At 39.2% G+C, this 19,835-nt stretch overlaps 1 protein-coding gene across 2 annotated transcripts in view; it reads right to left on the bottom strand.

The window, feature by feature from the left end:
• Positions 1 to 16,143, bottom strand: part of LPIN2 (lipin 2) — a 101,809-nt gene extending 85,666 nt beyond the window's left edge. Inside the window, exon 1 of one of the 2 annotated variants that reach the window (XM_072604314.1) lies at positions 15,739 to 16,143. The gene's annotated coding sequence lies outside the window, so the exon portion shown is untranslated. Of the gene's footprint in view, positions 1 to 15,512; positions 15,699 to 15,738 lie in introns of those variants that run through there. The other variant, XM_072604315.1, reaches the window with a different exon arrangement.
• Positions 16,144 to 19,835: the final 3,692 nt, after the last annotated feature.

The following is a 19,835-nucleotide window of genomic DNA, read 5'->3' as shown; positions in this document are numbered from 1 at the left end:
CCTATCTCTACACCTATATGGTAGGCATTGTGAACAACGTAAAAACAGTCCCTGCTTTCAAGAAGCTAATATTCTAACGGAGGAAACGATCATATACATAAACGGTTACACATCTCTTCCACATCATGGGGATTAGGGGTGTGGCACTCCATCCCCCACCCCCAGAATCTGGAAAAATCAGAGTAAAAATTTTTGGCCCACCCTTCGTACCAGAGAAGCCTGAATTATTATGGTATCAAAAGAGAAAATATGTTGATATACAATACCATACAAATATTTTATGTGTTTGTGAATTTCTAAACTTTTTCTGTGTCACCTTTATCTTCCACAAAACTTCCCTAAAATTCTCACTGAAATTCTTTTGCCAGTCAGCTACATATCGCAACTGTGATGGGGAAAGTCACAATGTAAAAGGGATGACTGTATACAAAATATAGACAGAATTGATACAAGGTAACCTTAGAGGGGAAGGCACTATCACCTTGGCACCAGAGACCTTTGAGCTGAGACTTGAAGGAAGTTAAGGAATCTTAGGGGCATCTCCCTGAGGAGAGCATTCCAGACATGGAAAACAGCCAGTGCAAGGAAACCAAGATGGAGCACTAGATATAAGGTTAGTGTGCCTGGTGGACAGTAATACATAAGAAAACTAGAGAGCTAGGAAGAGGCCAGATTTCAAAGTACTTTACATGCTGGAGGTTATATTTGATTCCAGAGGTAATAGGAAATGAATGGAGTTCCTGAGTTGGGGGAAGGAGTGATATGGTAAGACCTGAATGTTTGGAAAATCACTTTGCCAGCTGTGTGGAGAATAGATTAGAGTGAGGGGGCAGCTGAAGCAGAAAGACCAGTCAGGAAGCTATTCAGAGGTGATGAGGGCCTGACGGATGATGAGGAGGAGGAGGAGGAGGAGGAGGAGGACTCAGCAAAGAGGAGGGAAAGATGTGGAGATAAGTGAAACAAATGAAAGTGATCAGTGGGGGAAGAAACCAAGCCTGCAAACAAGTGACTTGAAAAGATGGTGGTACCCTTGTCAGAAATGAGGAAATTCAGAAGCAGAGGGACTGAGGAAAAGGCAAGGAGTTCTGTTTTGGATGTGCTGAACTTGAGATGCCTATGGCACCAATCCTAAACATCCAATAGGTAGTTGGTGATATAAGACTGGAGCATAAATTTTTTGTTAGAGTTCTCTTCTCTTCTGATAATTATTTCCCACTGGGAAGCGAGTTGAAGCTTATTTGTAAATCAGTTATAAAACTTAGAATGCATTTTCAGATGGAAACTACATTAAGCAGATGATTCTCAGGTCTGACCACAAAACCTGAAATAAAATAGTGTATTAATAATGTAACAATGTTTGTATTTGAAAATGAATTCAGAGTTTCAACTTCAGAGGCTGGGAACCTATCTCTGGAAATGGAATAGTCTACCTCCCCTGGTGGGAGCAGAGACAATTCCAGCTTCAAGACACTCATGGGGCACCTTAGCCTAAAGCAGGGATTCTAAACTTTAAAAACAAAACAAAAAATGGACTCACTGAGCAGTCTGGTGAAAGCTACGGATCCTTTCTCAGAATAAAGTTTTTAAATGCATAAAATGCATAGGATTACCAAGTAAACTAATTAGGTTAAAAGACATTTATCAAAACATATTTTAAAAAGCAAATTTATAGACTCCACCTTAAGGACCTTTGGCATTATATTTTGGAAGGGACTCTGGTTGGGTTTAGCATATGGAAGAGGAGGGTTAGGACTGTACTTTTTGGCCCCAAAAGTCATGAAAGTTACAAGGAGGTAAACACCAGGCATTGTAAATCTTCCCACCATAAACCAGCTCTGGATCAAGATAAGGAGCAGGAAGTCGTGAGTGACTAGTTTGTTATATGGAAGCAATTGCAGGAATGGAGCTAGGGGAAGGAAAGCGAGAAAAGGAGTGGAGGAAAATCAAATCAGATGGCAGGGGCAGGTCCCCTAGCCAGCTATCTAATGCTCATGGATAGTAAGGAGAACCTCAGAAAGATAAGAACAATTTGGATTTAAAAAGCTGGTAATCTTCTCCTTTACTTTATAGAGGTTAAAATAAAAGCATTCTGACATTTGAAACCCTAATTTCATTAATTATGTAGAGTCAGGAATTTATGCATAGTCTCCTAAAAATCACATTATCTCTTTTGGAATTCTAAATATCTGACATTTCTGTATTCAAGACTAAAAATATGATCTAAGGCCTCTTTATGTGATATTAGGTTCACCCTGAGCCAGCAGAACCCAAGCACTATATAAAGTCAAAGGAAGGAAGAAAGGAAATTTATTAAGTGCCTTCTATGTGTCAGGCATTATGTTAAGTGCTTTACAAATATTATCTCATTTCACTATCACAACTCCAGGAGGTAGATGCTATTATAATCCCCATTTTACAGCTGAGGGAACTGAGGCAGATAAAGGATAAGTGATTTGCCCAGGTCACCCACCTATTAAATGTTCAAGGCCACATTTGAACTCAGGTCTTTCTGACTTCAGGCCCAGCACTCTATAAACTGTGTTACCTAGTTGCTTCTGATGGTAGAGTAGAAACTCAGTAACAGAGTGACCAATCAAGATTAAATAAACACAAGGGTCTAAAAGTTCAGCCCACTGGTAAATATATATTCAGTCAAGCAACTCATGAAACCATTTGCTAAGGTGTGCAGTAATTTTTATACTTGTTAGTGGAAAGAGTGCTAACAGATGAGATTATGGGTATCTTGAAGTAACAAAGCATGCAATATTTGTTACATGAGTAATCTGTAATCAATGTCAGGACCTGTGATATTTCTCAACATGGGAATTCCATTTGATTGTGAGCCCTTGAGGGCAAGGGCTAACTTTTCCTTCTTTTTGTGTCCCTAGCACATAGCATATGGCCTGATACACAGTAGATGCTTAATATATGCTTATTGACAGACTGACTCCTCCATGAATACAACTTTTTTGTCTCTGAGAACTGCCTGAGGCATGCGAGTACGTGTGCGTGTGTGTGATGGTTAAACAACTGTTTATGATGACACAGCCAGTGTGTTAGAGACAGGTCTCAAATCCCCTTTTCCTGAATCCAAGTCTAATACTCGATCCATTAAGCAATGCCAGAGAGCCTCTCGTGAATAGTCGCTATAAATACAAAATTGGCAAACAAGCATTTTAGGAACTTACTTTGAAAGCTCAGGAAAATTGAAGTTTTCCATCCCTTGAGAGTTAATAGGTAACAATCTATAACCATCAATACAACCTCTCATCTATCCATCCCTTCCTAATTAAAATGCCAACTAAAGAATTTCTTTAGTCATTTTATTTGGGAAATTCCACATTTTAATAAGCTAGTCACCTCTCCTTGGGTCTTTAAATGTACCAGCTAGATTCCTTTAGGACATTTTAAGAAGAAAAAAATATGAGGAAGAAACAAAGTATGAAAAGCAGCATAGCTTAGTAGAAGGAACACCAGATCTGGAGTTCTAGCCCTGCCACTTACTTTCTACATAACTAGTTCCTTCACATTTCTGGGCCTCAATTCTTCATCTGAAACATGGGAAGGTATAGGACTAGTTGGTCTGTATGATCCCTTCCAGCTTTCAATCTATCATCCCATAATGGGGCAGAGATCTACATTTGACAAGTCTTAATAAACACACATTTTGATAACGATAAGAGTATATAATTACAACAATAACAGTGAACACCCCTAATAAGAGTTAGCATTTATAGAGCACCGGATTGCAAAGCATTAACATTATGTCATGTTGCCCTCATGACCACCCTGGGAGGCAGGTGCTATTATTATCCCCATCTCACAGATGAGGAAACTGAAGCAGACAGAGTCCCCAGGGTCACAAAGTAAGTACCCGAGGTATGGTTCATATTCAAAGTCTTGCTACCACAAATACTGGTGACAACTAGCTGTCTCTAACCTCTCTTCCTGGGATGAAGACAAAAGCAAAAACCACCAACAGATATGTCAGTAAAGAAAAGTTATCTATGTTACTCTTCATGGTTAAATGTTTCCAGTGTCTGAATTTCAACTCGCTAAGATGTATTTAGTCTCTGAAGAATGAGAGCAACTTTGGAGATATCTGAAGAATTGTTTCCATCTCCGAAGAGATAACAATATTTGTGAGAGACAAAGGTTCTCTTGCTGTCATGTTGTTGCAATTCCTTTGTCCCCCTTCCCCAGGTTTAATGGCTTTATATTTAGTGTGGATGGCAAAACACTCTTCTATAGAATGTCAAACTAATTATATAAATTTTAAATTTAATCCACAGTTACAAACTACAGATTTCTTTTAGCAAAACTAAAATTAAAAATTCACAAGAAGCTTTATTTTGCAACTTACAATTACAAATCAAATTTGGGATTCAATTAGTTTATTGGGCCCTCATATAATTATGGCAAAACACAAAAGTGAAGAAATTAGAAATTATATATCCTTTGCCCAAAACGACTTTCTCACAGTGTGGTACAGTGGGAAGAACATAGTACCAAGAGTTCTATCTTGGTCAACAATTGATTATGTGACTTGGAACAAAATACGTGGCTTCACAGCTATAGTCTTCTAATCTATACAATGAAAGTATTGGATAAAATTATTTTTCAAGTCCTTTCCAGCTCTAAAATACAATTTTTTCTTTTTTCATTATACATGCATACATATGTACACATATATGTATGTATATGTATAGATATGTACATGTCACATACAATCTATAAAGAGGAAATGTTTTTCCTCTGTGGCCTACCTATAGACTTATCCCTACTTATTCTAATGGGGAGGGAGGAAAATAAGCATTTTTTATAGCACCTTTCTAGGCACTGTGCTCAGTATTTTACCACAATCACCTCATTTGATCCTCACAATACCCTGTGAGGTAGGTGCAATTATTATGCTTACCACTTTACAGCTGAGGAAACTGAAGCACAGGGAGGTCAAGTTATTTGCCCAAAGCCACACAGCTACTATGGTGACTGAGGTCACATTTGAACTCAGGTCTTCCTCACTCTAGGCTCAGTTTTTTATCTACTGAGCCACTAGCTACCTTATTATACTCAATACAATACTGCTATTGTTGCTTAATTGTTTTATGGGGAGGGAGGGGAACACCACTTTTAGAAGCACCTTTATAGCAAGTTTATTAGTAATGCAAGAAAAATCAGTTTCATTATTTTATAATCACAATTAAATGGTATTGCTCAATATGATTGACTTGTCTGATTTCCATAAAGGCCTTGTGGGGAAGCCTCTCAGTTTTCTTGCGTACATTCAACTTCATAAGAACAACTCACTTTACAAATGCTTTTTGGTAATTTCCAAAAATCAAACCATCCCAAAGGACAATTTGCTGCCACTGATCATGCTGAAAATTGTATCCCATAGGCTCTAAAGGCAATTTTACCAAAGAGAAATTCTGAATGTGTTTTGAGTAACATCACCATCAGCATCATGGGAACAACTAAGAACAGAGCCTCTTAGGGTGATGAATTTGAAGGATACAAGACTTAATTTTGATGTGTTGTTTGATTATTTTTTTAAAGACACATTACTTCAGTCACATCTTATACATTATACACATTTTCATATTTCTCTATTCCTTTCCAAAGGGAAAATTACACCAGTACAATATTCTCATTTTTTTCTATTCATGAATATAGGGAAAAATGAAAGACTTAAAAATAAGTAAGTTTTCTGGGTCAGCAGCCTACTTAATAAGAAAGAGTTGCATTTATCATCTTCTTAGTAATTTTTAATCATCAAAAATTTCAAATAACTGTGGAATAAAGCAGGAGAGAAGACATACTTACCTACTCAGTCATATCTCAGGATACATGACTTATCTACAGCAAAGGTCTCTTTACAAGACCTTGTCAGTGAAATAATTTTCTAAATTCTCCTGGGAACTTTTTATTCCATGGCAGATAATCTTAAACTTCTGTACAAAAGTGATCTGTTACATTCATCTCACTAGTCATAAGCATTACTTAGCAGATTTTGCCCTCCACTAAATGTAATTAAAAAACAAGAGGAACAAGAACCAAAACAAGAGTGGGCAAACATAGGGCATCATCCAAATGGAGATGACTGTGCCCATAACCTGTTAGCCCTCCTTCAGGGTATCAAAACTATCCCCAAAGCCTGATGAAATCCTGACCTCTGCAGCCTTGTCTGACAACCTCACAAAACCTTCATCCAGAAGCTTGAAGGCAGGAAAGGAATAAGCAGATATAGTCCAATTTAAAACAACCCTATTTTAAAGAGTGTTAAGCAAGATTTCCATAAAGACCTTAGCAGGAAGTCTCTCAGTTTTATTGTATACATTCAACCGGATAAGAACAGCTCACCTTACACACCAAGGTCAGCATATTTCTGTCCTCAGGAAGATGGCGCCCACATCCAAGCACCCCAACTCAATAAAGAAGCATGCTGAAGCAAGGGGCCTGTAAATTGTCAACTGACTTCACTTTTCACGGGAGTTGCTGTCACTGGCTGGTTATCTCAACTAAACAGAGTCATTCAGTAATGAGGCCAAGGTCATGGGTTCAAATTCCCACAAAGGGCAGTTTCATGTCAGCTGACCATATTTTTTAACTCCAATCACTCCTCTTGTAAATGGGAGTAGCTGCCTCTAAGGAGGAGTGAATATGTGAATGGAGAAAAGATAAATCTATCACCTCTCCGGAACAAACAAAGTTACAGGTACTAGGTCTAATCTCAAGAAGGAAATGCAAACCACCCCAGTATCTTCGCCAAGAAAAATCCCAAATGGGGTCACAGAAAGTCAGATACCAGTAAAAAAAAAAAAAAAACAACTGAACAATAACACTCCATCTAATTCCCATACAGTATTTAGAGGAACCAGAATAACCTTCTTTGCCCTCTTTGTGAGGGCATTTAGTTGAACAATCAAGCAAGCAAAGATAGACAGATAGTAGTGGCAGTAAGCACTGTCACTTCTCCCTTCAATAGTTGCATAGTATTTATTCTCCTAATACACACTAGAGTACTGACATATTTACCTTTCCTACCCCAATCTCTCTCCTGATCATCAGTTTCACATCTCCAATTACCTTTCAGACATCTTGAACCAGATGTGCAGTACACATATTAAACTCAATACGTCCAAAACAGAACTCATTATTTTCCCTTCTAAATCTTTCCCCCCTTCACCCTCCCTGTTACCATAGAGATACACCCCTCAGGATCCACCACCCTCAGAATGGCAACTTAGGAGTCATCCTAGATTCTTCACTATCTCTCCCCCTCCCCCCAATCATATCTAAGCTGTTACCAATGCCTATTAACTTCAGTGCCACACTTTAGTGTAAGCCCTCAATAACTCATTCCTTGATTACTGCAATGGCCTGCCAGGGGGTACGCCTGCCTCAAGTGTCTCCCCATGCCAACCCATTCTCCACTCAGCCACTAAAGCAAAGACATTCCAGGCAAGAGAAGTAGGAAGCACATGAAGGCAGGAGACAGAATGCCAAGTTTGTGGAACAATTAAGTCAGTTTGGCTAGAACACAGAATTCATGAGAGGGAATAATGTGCAACACCCTAGAAAGAGGCTGGAGGCAGAATGTGAAGGTCTTTAAATAGCAAGATGAAGAATTTGTATTTTATCTTAAGAAGCAATAGAGAGTCACTGGAAGGTTCTTGAGTAGGAAAGTCATATGGTCAAACTTGTGCTTCAGGAAGGTTACTTTGCGTGGAGGATGACGTGAGGCAAGACTAGAAACTGGGAATTCAATTAGGTGACTGCTGAAATAGTACAGGCAGGAAGTCATGACCTGAACTGGGGTGGGAACCATGTGAACCGAAAGAAGATGAAATGGAAACTCAAAACGACTTGGCAACTAATTGGATGTGAGGATTGAGGAAGGGGGAACCGTCAAGAATGATTCTGAGGATGAAGACCTCCATGACTGGAAGGCCAATGGAACCTTCAACAGGAAAAGGGAAATTTAGAGATCAACAGTTTGGTGAGAAGATAATGAGTTCTAGCTTCAGTATGTTAGATTTGACATACCTATGAGAAATCCAGTTAGAAATATCTAACAGGTAGTTGGTATTGCAAGAAGAGAGTTTAGGAAGGAAGAGGACTAAATACATACATCTGAGACTTATCTGTATACCTGAACTAAAAGATACTTCAAAAAAAATATAAAAAATATAACGAAAGTTGTACCGTTCAGAGTAAATGAAGAGAAGCCTTCAGGAGGCCTAAATATTGTATCCCATCAAAGAAAGGAAAAGGTAAAAAGGCTATATAGTTCATGGAGTCTAATTATTTGGAACCGAAAGCCTGTCTTCTCTCAAAATGAAGTCTCTGCAGTTATTTTAGAGTTATTACCTTTTCCTTCCTCAAACCTTTCAATTTCCTCTCTTTTCACAAAATTTATATGTTTCTTGAAAAAATATTTTTTTCCTAGTTTCAAGTTTTTGTTCATTTTCCAGAATATCTTTAAAGTGTCTATGATGCCATACAAAGAATATTTTGGCTCTATTTCTTTCTAATACAACATTCAGACCAAGACATTTCCTTGTCTTCCCCCTTCATACCCTTTCCTTTATCATCTCCCATTGTCAACTAACCAACCTAGAAAAATCGGAGAGGGGGTAGGCTTGGTGGGTATATTGTCAAAATTCACTTCTATTCAACATTTCCAAAGTACAAAAGAATCTTCAAAGTTAACATGTGATTAGTAGGATCTGCCTTTTCTGTTGGACCATTTAACCCATTCCCAATGTGTTGTTATAATTCATCTATTCCTCTTTTCAAAAGTCAACAAAGTGCCTGGAGGGTATGTGTGTGATGGGCACTGAAGAGTTGGGGAAACTAGACAGTGAAATAAAAGAAACAGTAAAATATGGTTCCTGACTCAGAGAGTTTACCTAATTGGGAAGACAAAATACTCATTCATACAATAAGTATCAAGTGTAAGTCCTCATTCATTATTTCAAAACAAATCTAAAGCATCAAACCAAGAGCAAAATTATATGACAAACTGAATATACAACGGCTGAAAGTCTACAGGACAAAGGAATAAAAATAGTGGAAATAAAGTTAGTCAAAGAAAGTCAGTCCCAAAGGAAATAATTAATGTTGATTATTTGGAGATGGGAAGAGGAGGAACCCTTTGGGAGAAATGAAGAGTAAAAAAGAAGAAGAAATTTGAAAAAGCAAGCAAAAATGGAGAAAGCAAAGAAACTGGTCTAGTTGAAGCACAGTAACTGCAGGTATGGTTAGATAGGCACAGGCAGTAGGAACAGTTGAGTTTTGGCTATGAGGAAAAGGAATTTAGACTTGATGACAGGCAATGTTTATGAACTTCAAGTTTTTTATCAGGGACGTAACATTACAAATTTTTTTGAAAGCTTATGCAACACAATCCTAATGCACTAAGTATACTTTACTTACATACTCTAACAGTACATTACAGTTCTCAATAACTTCATAATACTAACTATAGCAATAAATGCCTTTTTAAATACCTCCAATCTGGCTGTCAAGTATAGGGTATGCTAAGAAACAAATGCAGACTACCTGAATACACACACACAGTGTATGATTTTTTAAAGAACGTAATTACTTTCCTTTAAAGTAGAGAGGATACTGCAGTCAAATTTTACAGAGATATTGAAAATGAAATGAATAGAAAAAAATCTGGAAACTATAAAATGCTACAGTTATATTAGACAATATTTCTAGACTTTGCAAAAGCAAGGACTAGAAATCAAAACCTTTAAAAGTGGTCTTTTCTCCCACTTTTGAGCTACTCTTTCTTCCAATGTATCCCAGATGTGGTAGCTTCCGAAATGATATTAGACCTGTACACTCTAAAGTATTTTCAAAGGTGTACCCAATAACCATGCACACTGTCAGTTCTCCTGCCCTTTTTCTCACTGTACTGAATCTAAAAATAAAAGGCAGAAAAGACATTGATGATGTAACCAGTCTGTCAGGCAGCTGCATAGTTAATTGTATTCAGTAGCTTTCTGGCTTTTTCCCTTTTCATAACAGTTTGAATATAAAACAAAGGCAACACCTCTATTCTTTTTTTTTCTTTAAGCTTCAAAAGTGTGGTCAGTGACTCCACTTAGAAAAAATGCCTATTTCACTTTCCTCATATCTGAAATCCCATTAAGAATTTCACTTCAACAAACAAGTATTAAGCAAGATACTGCGTTAGGTACCAGAATGAAAAGACAAAAGAACAACAAAAAAACCCCCAACACACAACACAACCTTGAAGCATCCCTATCCTAAAAGATAGGGACTGTTTATTGGGGAAGAGGGGGAGGGCAGATACAATCTGTACATACATAAGTAAGTACAAAGTAATGTCAAAAGAAAGGAGACGCTATCAATTTCAGGGTGGGAAATCAAAAAAATTTCATGTATGAAGTTGTATCAAGACGTACTTTGAACAAAGTTAGGGGTATCTAAGAGGTCCATATAAGACAGAAGTGCATTAGGGACACTGGAGGCCAACTCTGCAATGCTGTGTACTAGAAACAACTAGCAGGCCAGTGAGAATGGAAAAGGGTATGTGAAGGGGAGGAATAAGGAAATAAGACAGGACAGGGTACATGAATATAATGGAATATTATTGTCCTATAAGATTCAATAAACGTGACGATAGAGAAAAGCATGGAAAAATCTGAACTAATGAAAAGTGAAGTAAACAGAGCCTGGAGAATAATATACATGATGACTACAACGATGCAAATGAAAACAATAACCAGAAAATAATAAAAATATGTATTGTAAAACTATAAAGGGCAAGCTTGGTCCCAAATTAGAGCTATGAGAAAAATCTTTCCTCTTCCCTCATCCTTTGCAGAGATGAAGCACCACACATGTGCAACATTATATATAACATCAAGGTTGCTTTTGTTTCAAAATATACATTGATAAGTTTTGTTGACTTTTTTTTCTTCCTCTTTTTCTGTTTTAAATTCTTATAACTCCTTCAAAGGAGGAGGAAGAGGAGATTCAGGAGAAAATCTAAGCAATGTAAACGCAAAATCTATCAATAAAAAATCTATTAAAAATAAGACTGAAAAGGTAGCGTCTTGTATTTGAGCAATATTATTTCTTAACTGTCTTTTAGTTCTTTCCATCTTTCCCCAAAGTGGGGAAAATGAAACAAAAATCACAGAATCTCGTATCTGAAAAAGACCTTGGAAAATCATCTAGTTCATTTAAATCCCCTCATTTTACAGGTGAAAAAACTCAAGTTCCAAGTCATTAAATGGATTGCCAAGATGTCACAGCTAGTCAGTAGCAGAAAAATGAATGAAATACAAGCAGATGTTCATCCTGAAGCCTTCTCTTCCTGAGAGGGTGCAAAGAAAAAGCCACAAAGCCAACACTGCATCAAAACCACCAAATCTGGGCAACCTTATTCTCAATGTTTTAATCAAAAATAGTCATGATTATACAATTTTCTGTCCATGAGAAACCATCTTTACTCATTAATGAGTTGATTATTCCATAAACAGGCAGACTTTAAAGCTTAGCTATGCAGTAAAAGAATTTACTAAGTGAAGAATATGCATATTGTAAAACCAAAATAAGGGTACAGAGCCACTAAATAGCTATAACCAGGGCAACTACACAAACATGAGTTCATACACACACACAGAGAAAGGCAAAAGGAGGCACTCTTTTTCAAGTACACATAAAAAAATTTAAATACATAAGGAGGAATTCAGGTCAGCCTTAACGAGAGAATGTTTTATTAATGTTTTTGTATTATCCTAAACATCTAGTAGGAACTTATTAAATGCTTGTTGATCAACAAAACAACAGCATGAAAACCTTCCTAATGCTCAGGAATTTTTAAGCACTGAGAAAATTTATCAACCAAGGCTGAGGAATCTTGAACATACACCCACCTATCTTGAATAGTTCAGACAAAGTTTCCCTGGAAGCAGCTGAATTGCATGGATTCTAGAAATCTCTTCCATTTCACTGTTTATTATGCTGATCCTTGAAGAAATGTTCATATAAAGAACTACATCAGAAAAGATAGATGTTGAAGTAACCTAAAACGCTTGAGAAAAGTTTTAATGAAGTAAAGATCATTGTTTTTACAATATGTAGAGTAATTTCCAGTGAATTTTGCTACAATCTCAATTTTGCCTGTTTAATTAGAGGAACCCAAATTATTGGGGCTTGACACTGCCCTGAGCATTCCAAAGTTCAGAACTTCAGGAGACTGGAGTGCATTCATCCAGGAAAAGCCACGGAACAATTTGCCTTTCTTGAGTAACTCTTAAGTTATTTTACCTCCTGGACTTTGGAGGAAGTAGGAACCAAGTTGATCTTCCATTTTCCTTTTAACAGTGGCCTAACTTAAAATGCACCATTTTCAAATGATCCTATTTCCAACACTGTAAGATCTAAATTAAGTTTGTGCTGTCCTAATATTAAAACAATATCTACTATTTAAACTTTACTGTTCTTTACTCTTTCTGGTAACTTTGTCAGACAATTCTTTCAGTTTTCCAGCCTGAAGTCCAATAATCATTGGTGCCAGAAGAAGGGACAAGCAATGCTATATATTTCATAAATCAATCAACTTATCTTTAGAATAAGCTTTTTATACTTCATTTCAATATGCTCTGGAAAAATCACATTTCACACAAAATAATGAGGGCATGGACCAAATCAACCTTCTTTGTTATCTCCTATAAAATGCCAGGAACATAATAAACTCATAGATACTTGGTGAATGACCTGACTGAAAATCTGAGTTATCCATATTCACAATTCTGTTTCTGGTAAAGAACTCTTCCTTGATCTAATGTCATAGATTAAAAGTATCAATTCTTAGACTATGTCTTGTTTTCTTATCAATTAAGGGAAAAATCATTGCCATACAGGTGCTAGAGAAATCATAAGCACTAAATAATGTGAAAATTGCCTATTTTAAAATTTAGATTTGACTAGATTTGGAATTAACTGTTTATAAATAGTTATAATGCTACTTTTCCAATCACCCCAGTGAATCGACTACTTCCCAGCAGGGATCTGGTTTGTCAAGAGAAGGGAACATGTTGTGTATGCCCAGCACAGAGTGTAGTGTCTTGCATATGGCAGTATTTAATTTGTTAAATTCTATTAAATACAGCATTGTGTGATAGAAAAGATATGTATTTGGAATTAGAACATGTGGTGGTTAGCTGTGTGATCTTGAGTAAGCGATTAGATTTCTATGGGCCTCAGTTTCCTCATTTTTAAAAAGAAAGGATTGTACTAGATGGCCTCTAAGGTTCTTTTCAGCTGTAAATCCATGATCCCATGATCTTGTGAATAGTGTTGCTGAGCTATAGTACTAATTATAGTGGCCTAAATTCTGAGAGTGGAGGGTCATGTATTATAGAAATTGTGGTACAGAACCTGGCTCCCTGTAAAATTTCAAAATGTTATTTTTTTGGCACCCTCTCATCTCCCAGGACCCTCATATTGTCTAAACATTGATCATCAAAGGGTAGTGCTGGACAAATCCTTAGAGATTCTTTTAGCTCAATACAGGAAGGAAACAGTGGTTTAAACACACACAGAGACACACAGAGACACACACACCTGAGCAAGATCACACAATTAGCTCAGAATCAAAACTCAGGTGTCCATATACTCTATTCAACGACAGAGAGACTTACGGATCTTTTGCATTTTAAGATTCAAAGTTGATTTTTACCCAAATGAAACTCCAACTGGTGATGTAAGGAATTGAGGGAAGAAGAGATATTTGTGGGAAGGAGCTCTTTCTCAATACCATTTGCATCTCCACATACAGGTGATAGTCTAACCCAGGGACCCTCCCTGAAGCAAAACTGATTTTACTTTCTAATATCTTCAGTTAACAGCAGATTGTGGATATTAGGTTAAGATGGGAGTGGAAAAGGGTTCTACAGACTCAGAGAGAAATGGAACACAGAAGTGACATTTAAAGTGGAGATACATTCACACCTAGCCCCAGATGATTCTCCACATAGTAGGCTACATTGTAATTTGTTTGCAATAATATGGAGCTAACATTGAAATCTTACTCTGATGCCTCATCCTGGATCCTCCTTGACCTTAGGTTACAAAAGGTCCTACTAAGCTGGAAAAACTTTGACTATGTTTGTTCCCCATGGTGTCTGTTGTCCTTGTCTAACCGGGGGTTCACAGTTAAGAGGGTTAGGCACCAACGGTTTTGTTTTTTTTAAATCCCCAATAAATCATTCAGCCATCTACGAAGGCTGGAAGGGTTGTGATTGGTGGAGGGGGAAGTATACACAAGAATGAAATCACAGACCTTTCAGCAGGGAAGTTTATAACCCACAAGGATGCTGAACCCATTCAGAGGCCAATAGTTCCTCAATAGCTCCCTTCCGGGAAGAGGAAGGCGGGGTTTAAAAAATAAATGAATACATCTTCAATCGGTGGCATTAAGAGAGGGTAACAAAATGAAAGATTTGAGGCAGTCTGATGAATGTCTGGGGGTGACCTGCCTCTCCACTTTCTTTCTTCCCTTTGGAAACCAGATATCCAATATAACTTAAGTTTTTCCACGGGAGGCTCTGGGAGGGATTTGTGCGTGAGACCTGTTGGTTAGCTGGTTACTTTTTACTCCTTGAGCTGCCACCGCCTCCCACCTTCCCCCCCCCACCTTCCTTGGGTTAAATGGGGAGGGGGTGCTAGTAAGAGCAGAAACTACGGTGAGCCGACCCCCGCGGCACGGAGAGCGGCCCCAGGAAGACATACTTCTCGTCCTAGCGCTTCAATTGGCATCACATGCCCGCGTCCTCGCTGGGCAGAGAATAAAAGGAGGGGAGGCGGGAGAGCGCTTCCACAGTCCGCCAGCAGCTCTTTCCTCTTTCGTGACCTGCTTGGCAAAGAGTCAGCACCATTCGAGCCTCTGGTCCCCGGAAATCCCAGAGGCGGGTTTGGAACGGAAAATCTTCACTCCCCCACCCCCAGGACAGTTTTGAAAAGCCCTTTCCCGTCAACACCGGCGCGCCAGAGTAACCCACCCACCGCCACCGCCTCCGCTGCTGCTGCTGCTGCCTCCGCGCTCCTCCCGGGCCGAGGCCGGGGCCGGGGCCAACCGGCGGCTTCTGCTGCTGAGGTGGCAGGCTCCGCGGGAAGGAGCCCTCCGCCAGAGCCCCGGCTTTCTTCGGGAGCCCAAGCAACCTGCAGGGCGCTCCCCCCACCGCGGCGATTGAGCCCTCAGCCCGAGATACAGATGCCTGGTGGTCAGAAAGCCCCCTCGCCCTCTGGCTCTCTCACGCGCGTGCAGACACTCACATAGACGTACATTACACACATACACACGAGCTCAGGCTTTTAGGCACTGGCTTCCCTTCCTGCTCCCGCCCCGGAGTCACCACGGGGGCCCCCAGGCCAGGCGGCCTTCCGCAGGGCAGGGGAGAGCCAGAGGTCGGACCCGGGCTCTCTCCGCTCTCTCCTTGGAGAAGAGATAGGCCTCCCACCTTGGAGAAAGGAGAGGCGAGAGATGCACCAAAGCCGAAAAGTGAGCAACCGCAGCGAGCCAGTCGGAGAGAGAGACCGAGGGGGAACCGAGCAGGGGGCGGGGGCAGCGAGCTGGGAGGTGGGATGGGGGCGGGGGGACGGCGAAACTTAGGAGCAAAACCGAGTGGGGAGGGGGGCGCACACCAATTCCAGACCACAAGCCCTGGCGCGCTCTCGCTTGCTTACCTTGGTCTACCTTCTATCTTCGGGCGAGAGATGAAGGTGAACAGAGCAGGGGGTGCGACCAGCTCGGGAGGAGGAGGGGCCGCCGGCGGAGCGGCTGCTACTGCCTCTGGAGCCGCCGAGGCTGCAGCTACCCCGGGCGGCTTTCATGAATGGAACGCAGCCCTGGGCTAGGGCTCGCTAGCAATCAGGGAGCCCAGGGCTTCCCGCTGTCCCCTCCTTCTCGACCTCCTCCTCCTCCGGCTCGGTCTGGCCGCCGCAGCCACGTGATCCTTTTGCCTCCTCCTCCTCTTCCTCCTCCCCAGCTTGCCTCCGCCTTCTGCCACCCAGAGCTCAGTCGGTAGCTGTTGCTTTGCTAGGCGGCTTCCCTGCTCCTCCAGCCTCTCCTGTGACGTGCCTCCCGCACCCTGGGGCTAATCAGTAGAAGCAGCCTACGGCCCTGACTGCGTGGGACCCAGTGGGGCGGCTGCCAGAGCACGTTTCTGTTTTTGTTTTCTTGTCTTGCTGCTGCTTATCTCTAGTGGTGCCAAACCAGTTGGTGCCCGGCCTCCAGGCTCGGTACACTCCTGGTGGTCAGCAGCGGCGGCAGCGGTGGTGTCCGCTCCTGAGTGGGTACATGGCATCCTGTACGTTATTTAAAAAAAAAAAAAAGTGTGTGGTTTTAGTGCCTTGGTACCCATGACAACCCTGCTGTGAGTAATACATAAAATGGAAAAATTAAAAGTTTAAAGTTTTGACTTTACTCAAGTCACCCATTTTACCTGTGTTCTATATCTCACATTCATGGGATATTTCCCACACAACCCTGAAGGGTTGGTGGTACAAGTATTATTGCACCCATTTTATAGATGAGAAAAATGAAGGAAATTTTGCTTGCTTATAGTCACACCACAGCTACTAAATGGCAAGTAATTTGAATGACTGGAAGGACAGTGCCTCCTTCTGGGTCACTTCCCACCCTCTCCCCCATAACTACTAAAACCCAGAGTGTGTGTGTTTCTTTTTAAATGAATAATTAAATGAATGAGTCGTATAGGCTTATCGCCAGGGTGACTAATGATTTTTTTTTCAACTGCAGCAACTCTCAAAGACATCTACTAGGCAATAGTAGAATTGTAAGGTATCTAGATGGAAGGAGTACTCAGAAAAATTCAAGTAAAATGAAAGTATTGAAACTGGGCTACTTTAGCTTTCCCCTTTTAAAAAGTGCCATGTCCCTTCTACATGCCTAGAAAGGATTCCCTCTGCTTCAACAAACAAACAAAAATCCCTACCTACCTTCAAAGCTCTCCTCAGAAGCTAGCATCTACAGCAAGCCTTTTCCTGTCCCCCTTCTGCTAGTTGTTGGAGTTCTCCCAACCATATTGCTTCGTATTTCTTATGTCTCTATACAATATCCCTCCAGTAGAGTGTACGGTCCTTGAGGACACAGACTGTTTCTGTCTTTTCCTTAGTATTCTCAGTATTTAGGACTGTGTCTGACACATAGAAGAAATATATACTTTTGCTGACTGAATGAATGAATTGATGTATAGATCCTATAAGTGATCCAGCAGTGGTGTTTCTTTTTACAACCAACTCTATAATTTTTAAGGTTAGGAGTGAAAAATTTTTAATAAATTATCCCCAAGCTATAAGCCATACCAATATACTACAGTATTCATCTGTATAATCCATTAATATAACCTATAATCCCTACATAGCTGCCCAATGAGTCTTACTGAAGAACAGGTTTGATCATGTCACTTCCTGCCTCAAGAGTCTTCAGTGACTCTTTTCTCTGAGATAAACTATAAATTCATCAAGTTGGCATTTAAAACATTTTACTATCTGTATCCAGATAATTTTTATGTTTATTTATATTAGATTTATTTAGATTTAGATTTACTTTGTGGGTTTTTTTTTGTTTTTTTTTTTAGGATTAATTGAATTAGAATAGCAAGAGAGAGACCTTAGAAGCTGTCTAGACCAAACTCATTTTACAGAGAAGAGTCTAAGGTCCAGAAAAGATCAATGACCTAACCAAAGTCACACAGGAAATAAGAACAGGAATGCGATTTGAACTCAGATCCTTTGACTCAAGATCTATTCCTCTTTTGACTATATCATGATGCTCCACTTTATATTACTTCACTTCACAAATTCCATGTTTCAACAAAACTACCCTAGTGATTGTTTCCCCAAGCTTGGCCTTTGTATCCTATCTCTACTCCTCAACCAGATTGTGCCTCAGGCCTCTAACACTATCTCTACACATCTACTTCAGAATCCTTAGTGTCCTTCAAGGCCCAACTCAGGTTATAATTCCTTTAGAAGACTGTTTTTTTTCCTTTTTCTAAAAAATTTCAATTCCAAATTCTCTCCCTTCTCCCTAAGGAAAAAAAATCCCCTTACCAAATGGATTTACAACCAAATTCTACCAAATATTTAAAGAACAGTTAGTTCAAGTACTACATAAGCATTTTTGAAATAGGTAAAGACAGAGTGCTACCAAATTCCTCTGTAACACAAATATGATTGTGAAACCTAAACTAGGGAGAGCAAAAACAGAAAACAAAGCTCCAGACCAATCTCCCTATTGAATGTCCATACAAAAATTTAAAATAAAATACTAGCAAGGAGATTACAGCAATTTATTACAAAGATGGCATGCTATGATAAGGTTGGATTTATACCAAAAATGCAAGGCTGGCTCAATATTAGGAAAAGTATAAGCACAACTGACCATATCAATAACAAAAACAACAAAGATCATATATCAATAGATGCAGAACTAGGAGAGCATTACACACAGTAATAGTAATAGTATGATAATCAACTGTAAAAGACTTAGCAAGTGATCAGTACGATGATCCATGACAATTTCAAAGGGCTCTGGATGAAAAATACTTTCTACCTCCACAATGACAACTGATGAACTCTGAGTGCATATTGAAGCATATTTTTTTCACTTTTTCTTTTTCTTGCTTTTTTTTTCCCCCAACATGGCTAATGTGGAACTACGTTTTGCAAGCCTTTCTATATATAATGGTGTCATATTTCTGGCCTTTTCAATAGGTGGAAGAGGGGGTGGAAGGAAGAAGAGAATTCAGAACTGACAATTTAATTTAAAACTTTTTTTAAAGAGAATCAGAGATAAGTAGAAATTGTAAAAGGCAAGACCAAAATTAAGTGAAATCTACAAGAATAAATATATTTGAGCGATAGGAAAGGGGTGAATGACAATGAATTGCTTACATTCTAACAGAGTAAGAAGAAATAATGATTCTTTTCCAATACTATTTTTAATGGACACCAAAGGAAGGAAGTATGACCAGTACAGAGACCAGGGGTGACTTTGTTCAATTTTAATAGGTTCCAGAGAGGAAAGAAAAAAGACACAATGAGGGGAGGGATACACTGAGGAAGAAATAAGGAAAAAAGAGGAAAATGAATACTGTGAATAGTACATAATCAATACTTAAATAGTACTTGTAGCCCTGAAAGAGACAATTTGAAATGGGTATAAATGAACTTCAAAGGACAACAAAGTTCAGGACCAGATGGAATTACAATTTACTTCTATTAAATATTTAGAGAACAATTAATTCCACTAATATGGATAGATTAAATAGACAGGTAGACAGATCGATATAAATATGTATGTACACACACATATATTCTGCAAACATAGAAAAAGAAAGTGTCCTTCAACACTTGTTCTAAGATAAATACAATTTTGATGCCTAAACTAGGAAGAGATAAAGTAGAGAAATAAAACCACTAAGGAATATTGAAATAAAAATATTGAATGTAACATAGCAAATGTGCTGTAAGTGCTGTTTTGTTAGCCCATGTAGATCTGTATAAACTTGATTTACAGGGAGACAAGAATAAACATCTCTAGCATCTCTTCCTCCTACCCTTCTCCAAGAGAGACTGATTTCTGCAAAGAGGAAAGTAGGAGGTTGGGGTCAGAGGAATAAAAGGTCAAGAATCTTACGGGAAATAATGGGGGAAGGGGCAGAAATAGGAAGGAAAGGAGACTAGTAGCAACAGATCTGAAAATATAATACAAAATAATAACCATAACAACTATTTGGTACTCATCAGAAAAAAAT

Source organism: Notamacropus eugenii, chromosome 4 (genome assembly GCF_028372415.1).
Source record: "Notamacropus eugenii isolate mMacEug1 chromosome 4, mMacEug1.pri_v2, whole genome shotgun sequence".
Lineage (NCBI taxonomy): Eukaryota > Metazoa > Chordata > Mammalia > Diprotodontia > Macropodidae > Notamacropus > Notamacropus eugenii.
This window is presented reverse-complemented; position numbering and strand designations above follow the sequence as displayed.